This window comes from Chrysochloris asiatica, unplaced genomic scaffold, assembly GCF_000296735.1.
Source record: "Chrysochloris asiatica unplaced genomic scaffold, ChrAsi1.0 scaffold00085, whole genome shotgun sequence".
NCBI classification, from domain to species: Eukaryota; Metazoa; Chordata; class Mammalia; order Afrosoricida; family Chrysochloridae; genus Chrysochloris; species Chrysochloris asiatica.
In genome coordinates this window covers 7,685,028-7,695,386 of record NW_006408603.1, presented here as the reverse complement: position 1 = coordinate 7,695,386, position 10,359 = coordinate 7,685,028, and positions in this window count along the sequence as shown.

The window sequence follows — 10,359 nt, the reverse complement described above, 5'->3', positions numbered from 1 at the left end:
GTGAGACTGTTGTTGAAGACACAGACTGGGAGGAGCAAGGGATTCCCAGTTGACTTAAGTGGCAGAGCCAGGATTCAAAAATCAAGCCTCCTCACTCTTCTGCCTCTTCTGTAGCTTACCAAGAGTTTGGGCTCTGTCACTGTCTGGCTGTGTGATCTTACACAACTCCATAACTCCTCTCTTCTCTGGGTTCAGGCTCTGGTTCCTTCCCTGTGGAATGAGGGGCTGGGGACAGATCCTTGGAACTGAAACTTGTGAGTAAAAATGTAAAGTGGTATCCTGGCAGTGGGAGCTGGAAAGCAGTGTAAAGAAAATCCTTTTCCTCCTATTGTGGGGCTTTTCCTGGGTCCTCCTTCTACCATCCCAGGCCTGTCTCCTCTCTGGGCAGTGAAGCATGTGTTTTTGCATGCCTGTGATTCTAAGTCTCTATGTGGTGGTGATATCTGTGGTTGTGTGCCATAGAGTTGGTTCCAACTCATAGAGACCCTGGTACAGGGTTTCTGAGGCTGTAAATCTTTACATGAGCAGAAAGCCTCATCTTTCTCCCATGGAGAGGCTGGTAGATTCAAACTGCTGACCTTGTGGTTAGTAGCCCGATTTGTAACCACTACTCTACCAGAGCTCCTTAAATTTCTATGTAGACCTGTACAAAAAAGATGGCACGAACCATCCCTCCCACGGCATTCTTTACTCAGCTGGGTTTGATAGTTCCTTGCAGTGACCACACAAAACTCAGACACCTCACTCACAGTTATGAGGTTTATTAGGGAAGTTAACAGGTTGCAATTCAGGGTCAGAAATGCTCAAGGCACAGTTCCTCCAGTCAGGACAGCCTCTCCTCGGCCTTGTCTACAGGCTGGTCTGGGAATGTTACAAAGCTCTTTAACAGCTGCTGATAAATGGCCAAAGGTACTCCATTCTACTATAAGCCTTGGCCCAAAGGGTCAAGGCTCTAACTCCATGGGTCAGCAATTCTAGCTCCCACAATTAAGCTCCTGGAGGCACCCCACTCCACAATGAAGCCTCCTGCCTGGAGACACTCAGCTTTTCTCACTCCCTGGACTGGGAATTCACCACTCTGTCTGGTGCTCTAGCTCCTGAATCTTCTAGCGCTGCTCCTCTGGCACTCACTCCTCCAGTGTTATAGCTTTTTGTTCCTGGGTCAAGGAGGTTCAGTGCATGGAGATCTTGGGGTCCAAAGGGTAGTGAGATTTTCCCTTCTTGCTTCTGAGATAGCTCATTTTATGTACTTTAGGGTTCCAAGTTTTCACAATCACAATGAACTCTGTTAACTGCTCACAACTGAATCATACAATCCTATCAACATCTTCTCTTACTGAGACTCATCAGAGTGAAAACATTGTTTGGTGGGAGTTAAAGCCACTAAGGCTAGAAGAGATATATTAAATAATTCACTACACAAGGCCCCTTAGGAATTGTTATGGGGGAGCTTAGTCAAAATATTCCAGTAGGTGTCACAGGGCTTCAGAGAGAAAAGTGCTACATTTCTTAGAACATTTAAAAAAGTGAACAGACAAACATAAGCTTTAAATTCATAGTGTGTTTTCAAGAAGAAGCCAAGATAAATGAAAATGAATGATCCTACCCTACCCCAGAGCAGTGAACTGGTAGAACAGCTGTTAGTTCTGACCTCCTGGGTTTACTCACTCTGGGAGCATCTGGTTGGGTAGCCAGTTCCCTTCCTGGGTGTGGAGAGAAAAATGTCTTCATTCAAACATTGCTCTTCAAAGAGGGTCTTCCCTGTAGTGATTGCTTGGAAAGGAAACAAGGTTTTAATGCAGTGTTGGCTGGCAAGGACCTCGCCTACTTGGCTGCTAATCCAGCAGCATCCTCGATGGGACCCTTGTTAAAAGGGGATGGAGAAGGGAGGAAGAGAGGGCAGATGGCCTTTGAGTGTCTATTAGTTCCTAGGACGGCTGTTAACTAATTACCATAAGCTTGGTAACAGAAAACAGCAGAAATTTATTCTCTTACACTTCTAGAGGGCAGATGTCCAACATCAAGCTTTTGGTAGGGTTGTGCTCCCTCTGAAGGCTCCGGGAGAAAATGTATCCTTGCTTCTTCTAGCTTCTGGTGATCCAAGGTGTTTACCAGCTTTTAACTGTGTAGCTTCAATCTGCCTCCGTGAGGTTTTTTGTGTGTGATTGCAATAATCCATCAGAGAGGTTAGAATGGCAGGGGAGAGGGGAGTGGTATTGGATGGAATATGAAGGGGACAGATTTTATTTTGTAGATGAGCTGAATATGGGGTTTGAGATGTGGGAACCAAGTTAGGCCATTTTGGAGGCCCCAGTCAAAGTGCAGACCAAGGAGCTTTGGGGCAAACTTGGTTCTTAGACTTTTAGAAATCTCTGTATTTTCCTTCCCATTTTTCTTTTCCTTTCTTCATAGTGCGTAACACATGCATTTATCCTGCTCCTACTAACATAATTGAGAAGTTCCATAAGAGGAGTAACTGTTTTCCTGGTGCATGTTCCACTTAGTGTCTGCTCATAGTAGACTCCTTACATAAGTAGATCAACAACTCATCCAAGCACATGGCAACTGGATGTTCAACTGAAAAAGAGGGATTACGTTTTCTTTCCAAAGTACATATACTCTCACTCACCTCATGTAACGTAGGCCATGTGGCACAACACACAGGAACAATAGCTGTTTCAAATGAGTTGCGTTAATTCAGGTGGCACAGAATTCTGGGCATAACAAAGACTAAAGAGCAGCTCTGGCAGGATTCTGGCCTGGGTTTACTGACCACACAGCTAAGATAGGACTAAAGAGATGGACCATTATAGGATTTCTTTTTCTTTTCTTTCTTTTTTTTTTTTAAATAAAAGTTCATTTTTAAATGTATAGCAGGCTCCAACACATCACTTCAATCTCACTATAGGTGACAAGAGATATTCCAGCAGGAATTCAAATGTTTTAACAGAAATGGCATCAAGGTTCACCCCTGCCTCAGTCACAAAGAACAGCTTTTTTTTTTTTTTTTCCCAGATTCTTAATTCCACCTGCGGGCAGAGAGCCCTTCTCCGCGGCCTTTGCTTTTAGCTCTTCGAGTTTCTTCTTGAAAGTTTTATCTTCTTCATCCATTTCCTTGGGTTGTTTTAGGGGCTTCTTCTTGCCACTTTTGCCACCCGACATGGCTCCTGCCACCCCTTCCCCAGACCTGCCCCCATGAGCAGAGCTGCCTCTGATTTTATGTGGTTCTATCTTCTTCTTTCTTATAAGGATACTTGCCACTGTATTGAGGGCCTACCTGGGTAATCCAGGAACCCTGGTAACACAGTGGTTAAATACACAGCTGCTAACGGAAAGGCCATGGTTCAAAGCCACCAGCTGTTCCATGTGAGTAAGATGTGGCAGTCTGCTTCTATAAAGACTTGTAACCTTGAAACTATATAGGGCAAGTTCTACCTTGTCCTATAGTCTTGTTGTGAATCAGAATGGACTCGACAGAAGTGGGTTTGGTTTTGGATAATCCAGAATGATTTCATGTTGAGATCCTTAATTTAGCTACATTGCTAATATCCCTTTTCTCAAATAAGGACTATAGTCATAGGTTCTGGAACATGGGAATAACTTTTTTTTTTTTTTTTTTTTTTTAATGTCTATAACTTTTGGGAGCCACCACTTAACCTACCACAGTGTCTATGTACTTCTCATTCTATACCTATAAGGAGTATACTAGTCCCTTTTTAATAGAAGAGAAAACTGAGGTTCAGGGGGGTGATAGAACTTGTCCAAGTTCATGTTAGCTGTAAGTGGCTAATCTAGATGGGAACTTATGGTTTTACTACCTGGCCAAGAGGGTAGGGAAATTAGACAGGTTGGTCCACCAAGGAGTTGTGATTAGTTTTGTCACGCTGGAAAGGTGAGTGTGTGAGGGTGGAGATGGTGGAAAATGAAGCTGAGAGGAGAGCAAGTCCATGTCATTCAAGATCTTGGATTCCAGGTGAAGGAGTCAGTTGGCTTTGTCCTGAGTACAATGGGGAGTCCTTGGAGATGTTTGAATCGGAGGTGACAGGGCAGCATTCCATAGTTACATGGAAGATGAATTGAAGAGTAAGCCTGAAGGGAGGGATCAGTCAGGAAGATATTAATAGACAATGGTGGTAAAGATGGAAAGGGAGGAAAAAAGTTGAGGCCCACAGAAGGTTCAAATGACAGGATTTAATGACTAATGAATTCAGGTAAGTTCAGAAATCTAGACTAATGCCCAGATTTGGCTACTGCATGTGTTGTGATACCACTAACTGAGACCAGGAACACAAGAGAAAGAGGGTGGCAGGAGCAAGCATGAATTGTAGCTGCCCAATAGCTTTGAATGTGTTCTCTCTACCGTTTTATGCCAATGATTTCTTAGTTTCCCTTTCAGAAGGGTGTAGTGTGAATCGTGCATTCTATAATCAAACAACTCATGTGAAACTTCTACAAGAATTAAGCAATGGAAAGAAAGAGGCTCCTTGGGGCCTGGAAATCAGCGGTGGATCTGGATTTTGGAGACAGTTTCCTCATTAGGCAATTCTGTGGTATGGTTTTGGGCATTGTTCTTTTATGCTTAGCTCCATCCTGTTTCTCAAGACAATGAAAATTTAACAAGCTATTTAATACTCTTCATTAAATTTCTTTTTAACAGAGTGGATTTTGTTATTTGCAACCAAGAATCCTACGCAATATAAGTGGGTTTAGGGATGAGAGTGAAAAGGGTGTACCAGGGGACATGAACATGTTGAATGTGAGGCAGTAGTGGGGTGTGATGTGGTGATGTCCAAGAGACTAATGCTGTGCATATTAGGAGCTCAGAGTGACCTGGTCTGGGAACACAGATATGGGATCATTAGCATGTGGGTGGCTGTGAAGATCATTTTGGATGTGGTTGGAGGTAATAGATGAGTATTGATTGTGTAATCCCAGGGAACACCATTGTTTCATGTAGGAAAGAAGCACAGGAATGTTTGGAAGAAACCGAGAAAAGCAGAGGCCGTGAAGAAAATGTCAGAGACCAAATGAAACAGATATAGATGAAAATCCTGGAACCCGGAACTTTAGAAGAAAGGGTAGACAAGTAGACTGAGTGCTTGCTGGGAGGAGGAGCTGAGCAGGGATGATGAGAAAGGGAGACTGGTGGTTGGCTAGCCAGATGCAGCACAATCATCTTGAACTTTTGTGAACATCTTTGGTGATAAAATGTGGTCTGGCAGAGCAGATTCACACAGGTGACAGAAAAGATATGATTCCTTCTTTTTCTCTATGCTCTCCTGGTGACCAGCTCCCACCTTCTTCTACCCCCAGCACAGATCCTACTCCCTGGGTGTTCAGATCCTGTGGTTTTGAACCATACCTGTTTGAGGGGGGTGCCAACTTGCCACTTTGGTGCCTGGATTCAGGCGGGTTTAACACCAGAGCTATAGAACCCAAAGAGCTACCAGACCAGTGTTAGTCTATCAAGAACTCTCATAAGCAGCCACCCTGCCCCCAGCTGTGGTCCTAACATACACTGAAACTATTTCTTTCAAGGGTCTCCATGAACACTTCCGATTGAGTGCCCTGACCATAGATAGCACCTAGCTTTATAGGCACTCCATCTAGAGCCAAGAATCCTACTTCCGTATCCTTCCTACACCCACTGTGCAAGCTCCTTGACTAGAAGAACCCCCCTCCCATCAGATTAGAAATTTTTTCTTTTTTGGTTTTTGATTTTCTTTTCATTGTTTCCTTGTTTTTGTTTATTCTTTCTTCTTATCTTTCCATTCCCTTGAAGTTTATCCTTTCTAGCTCTGCTTTTGCTTCGATTCTTCTATTTCTCATGTCCTCTCTTCCTCCCTGTCGGGGAGGAGATACCTGACGGCGATTCATATATATCAAGAATACACAGAAGGAGACAAAGAGAGAGACAATGAGGCACCCCAAAGCCAGGGTGGATACATCACTGGTGGGCAGGCTTGGGACTACAGGCATCATGGCCTCTGCAGGCAGCAACTCACTGCCCTGCCATCTTTACTGCATGCCTTCCAACCTGTAATGCACTGCAATCTTTACCACATGCCTACCAACCAGTAATGCACACCTGGGGAGGCCCAGGCCTCTGCTTTATTTAGGGGAGGAGCTTCACACCAAGCTGGGAGGGACTTAGGCAAGGTATAGCTAATATCAATACTTTTCCAGACATTCAGGTAACTTTACATCGTACTTCGCTGGTTCGAATCCCAGGCCAGCAACTTGGTTTCTCAGGCTCAATTAACATATCTATAGTCCCTGAGCATAGTTGGGGGAAGGTGAGAGTAATGACAAAAGCTTGGGCGGAGTCCCGCTGTTTCGGCTTCCTGAGCCAGGTTTTCAGGAGGACTCGAGATGCCCAGGTGAATGGGCTGCACCTGGAAAAGGATTAGGGAGGATGGGTTCTTTGTCTATAGAACAAAGAACCGAGAAGTAGCTAAAATATTTTTAGTTAATCCTTTGGAGAAAGGCTTAACCTTGCAACCTTTAGTCTCGGCTTTAGGAAAATATCACACTTATCTGTGGATTGTCAAAGGCTCCATGTATTAATTTAATATATATAACTGAATATTAAGATGAAAGCAATTTGCCATTAACTGCCAGTGGCCTCATTTGTTACACTCGGCCCTAGAGGGCCTCGAACCTCTGACTAGTCTTACACAGTCCGCAACACCTCCCCACCCCTTTTGATCTGTTTTTATTACTCTCTTTCTTTCTCTTTTCATCTTCCCACTCCCTGGTTTTTCTGTTTTTTAAATTTCTTCATTTTAGTTTTCTCTCTTATTTTTCTATTCTGTAGCTCCATTTTCCTGTCCTGCTTTTCTCTATGTAGTTCTTATATTCTTGTTTTCTGTTTGCTTCCTGTTTTCATTTATTTTTTATCCTTTGTTATTTCCCCTTTTCATTGTTTGTTGTGTGTTAGTTTATTCTGTTTTGTTTTCTTGTGTGTGTGTACATGTGGGGTTTCTCCTCTTTCTCACATGACAGGAGACAGCAACTGCACCCATACAGCCCAACCATAACTATACCTTCTAAAGCTCCAATCATAGACAAGAGCTAATACCAGTCCCTAGATACCTAACCAAGTGCAGACAGCAGACAACCCCATTCTAAACTGAGGTGCATGAATGGCAAAGTGAGAGCTGTGCATATGCTTCCATTCTCTAACTACACCCACAGGAGACAGTTGGTGAGAATCTAAATACACACCAACATACAGACATCAAATATAGCAATACCATAATGTCCTAGAGACAACAGACAATTTTAGTTCACACAAAGAAACGAGAAAATGGCTCAAACAAATGAACAAGATGCAGAGACAGAAAATGTTTCTGAGGAAGAAAAAGTAACTGAATTAACTGAAAAAGAATTCAAAAGAATGTTACTTAGGGATCTTCAAAGAATTGACAGAAAGATAGAGGGAAGCAAGGAGAACACAGGAAAAAAACCCCAAAAACTGGAAGAATTCAAGAAAACACTGCAAGAACAAACAGACCAAAATAAATGCAAAGTTTGAAATAGTACAAGACCTGAAATGAGAAATCCATAAGATTAATATAAGATTTCAGAAATGGATAATATATTGAAAGGGAAAAGGAGTAAATTAGAAGCAATGGAAGCCCAAACTAGTGAGCTTGAAGATAAATCTCTCAATACTAGTATGCTAGAAGAACAATCATAAAAAAGAATGAAAATATCCAAAGAAAACCTAAGAGTTCTGTGGAACACCATGAAGAGGAATAATGTATGGGTGATTGGAATTCCAGAACAGGAAGAGACAATTAAAAGCAATAAAATTGTTGAAGAGTTGTTAGAAAGATGAGAAGATAAGCACACAGGAAGCTGAATGAACCCCAAACAGGATAGATCCCAAAAGAAAATCTCCAAGATGTATAATAAAACTTTTCAAAACCAAAAACAAGGAAAGAATCCTGAAAGCAGCTCAGGAAAAATGTCCAAATTTCCACCATCATATTTGAGGACAGCTTTTCTGGGTATATGATTCTTGGTTGCAATTTTTTTCTTTCAGAGTTTTATATATGTCATTCCATTGTCTTCTTGCCTGGGTGATTTCAGCTGAGAAATCGGAGGTTAGCCTAATGTCTATAGTTTCCTGTGCTTGTTTTATGCTTTTTTCCCTTAGAAGTGACCTGGCTTTTAATCTTACATATATGTTTTAGAGTTTCTTTTCAAGTTAAATGAAAAAAATCCCACTCAAAATTCTATTGGAAGCATATTGATTCTGTAGATCTTCCGGGTGAGAAATAACATTTTTTAATAATATTCATCCTCCTCATCTATGACATGGTACACATCTCTACTCATATATGTCTTTACTAACGTCTACAACTTCTCCTGTAAAGTTCATCCACAGCTTATGTTAGGTCATTTATTCTTGTTGTTAGTTTCCATCAAGCTGACTCCCACTGATGGCAACCACATGGACAATAGAATGAAGCATCGTCTGATCCTACATCATTTTCATGATTTTTGAGTATGCTTAAATACTTTGTTGTGGCCATTGTATATTTTGAGTGTCTTCCAACCCCGAAGGCTCATCTCCCACCACTGTTTCTGACAATATTCTGTTCTGATATATAGGATTTTCACTGGCTAATTTTCAGAATGAGATTATCAGGCCTTTCTTCCTAGTTTGTCTTAGTCTGGAAACACCACTGAAAACTGTCCACTCTGGGTGATCCTGATGATATTTGAAATATTGGAAGTATTGCTTTCAACACCATAGCAACATGCGAACCACCACAATATGACAAATTGACAGACAGGTGGTAGTGTTTATCTTAGGTACTTAATTGATTTGATTCTATTGTAAATTCTTTCTTTTCTTTAATTATAACTTTTAGTTGTAGAATCAAAAAGTCTTGTAAACATTTGAAAACAAATTATACAGTTGGGATTAAAGTAATTTGGGTAGGGACTTGAGCTTTAGGAACTTACAGAAATATCTCAAAAGAAGTTCAAGAAGGAGACAGAGGACCTGAGTGAAACTATAAACCAAAAAGACTTAATAGACATATATAGAACACTCTTCCCCAAAACAAAGCAATGTACATTCTACTCTAGTGATCACGGACCATTCTTCAGGGCAGGCCACAGTTTTAGGTCACAAAGCAAGTCTCGAAAAATTAAAAAATTTAAATTAAACAAAGTATTTTCTCTGGCCACAACTGAGTGAAGCTCAACATCAGTAATAGAAAATAAAGTAGAACATATACAAAAATATGGACATGAAACAATACATCATTAAACTACCAGTGGGTCAAGAAACAAATCCAAAGAGAAATCCCAAATTTCTTAGTGTTAAATGAAAATGAAAGTACACCATTCCAAAACTTATGGGATGCAGGGAAGGCAGTATTCAGGGGGAAATTTGTAGCAATAAATGCCTACATAAAAAAAGAAAGATCTCAAATTATTAGCTTAACTCAACAACTCCAGAAACTAGAATAAGAAGAGCAAACTAAGTTTTAGACTATCAGAAGAGAAAAACTTTACAATGGTAAAATAAGAAATTAGAAAACAGAAAGCTAATAGAATAAACAAAATCAGAGGTTAGTTCTTTGACAACATCAGTAAAATGGACAAACATTTAGCTAGACTGACAAAGAAAAGAAGGGAAAAGTGCAAAATAACCAAAATAAAAAGTGAAAGAGGGGACATTACAACTGACCTGACAGAAATAAAGAGAATTGTGACAGAATACAGGAATGTGTTGTGCTCATGAGATTGAATGCCATGTGATTTGATCATTGTGCAAACACCATATTATGTGAAGTACAGGCATGTCTTGAAGATATTGTTGGTTCAGTTCCAGACCAGTACAATAAAGCAAATATTGCAATAAAGCAAATATCACAACAAAACAAACCCATGAGTTTTTTAGTTTCCCAGTGCATATAAAAGTTATGTTTACACTATTTTGTGGTTTATTAAGTGTGCAATAGCATTATGAAAAAGTGAACTAGTGTGATGATTACTGAACTATGATACAGAGACACAAAGTGAGCACATACTGTTGGAAAAAAATGGTGACACAGGGTTGTTGCAGATCTTCAGTTTGCATAAAACACAGTATCTGTGAAGTATGCAATAAAATGGAGTATATGTGTATATATATTTGTATTTATTCAATGTACATATGCCAAAGTACATAACCCCATACAAGTTACTCTGACAACCTGTAATAGCTGCTTATGGGAGTGTGATGCTCTCCAAGCAGCACCGGGGAGCCTGGTCAGAATCAGAAGCCCCAAGGGACTGAATGGAGCAGCTGTAGCCTAATATCTCCCAGCAGGGAGTGGCCGGGCAGGGCATGCC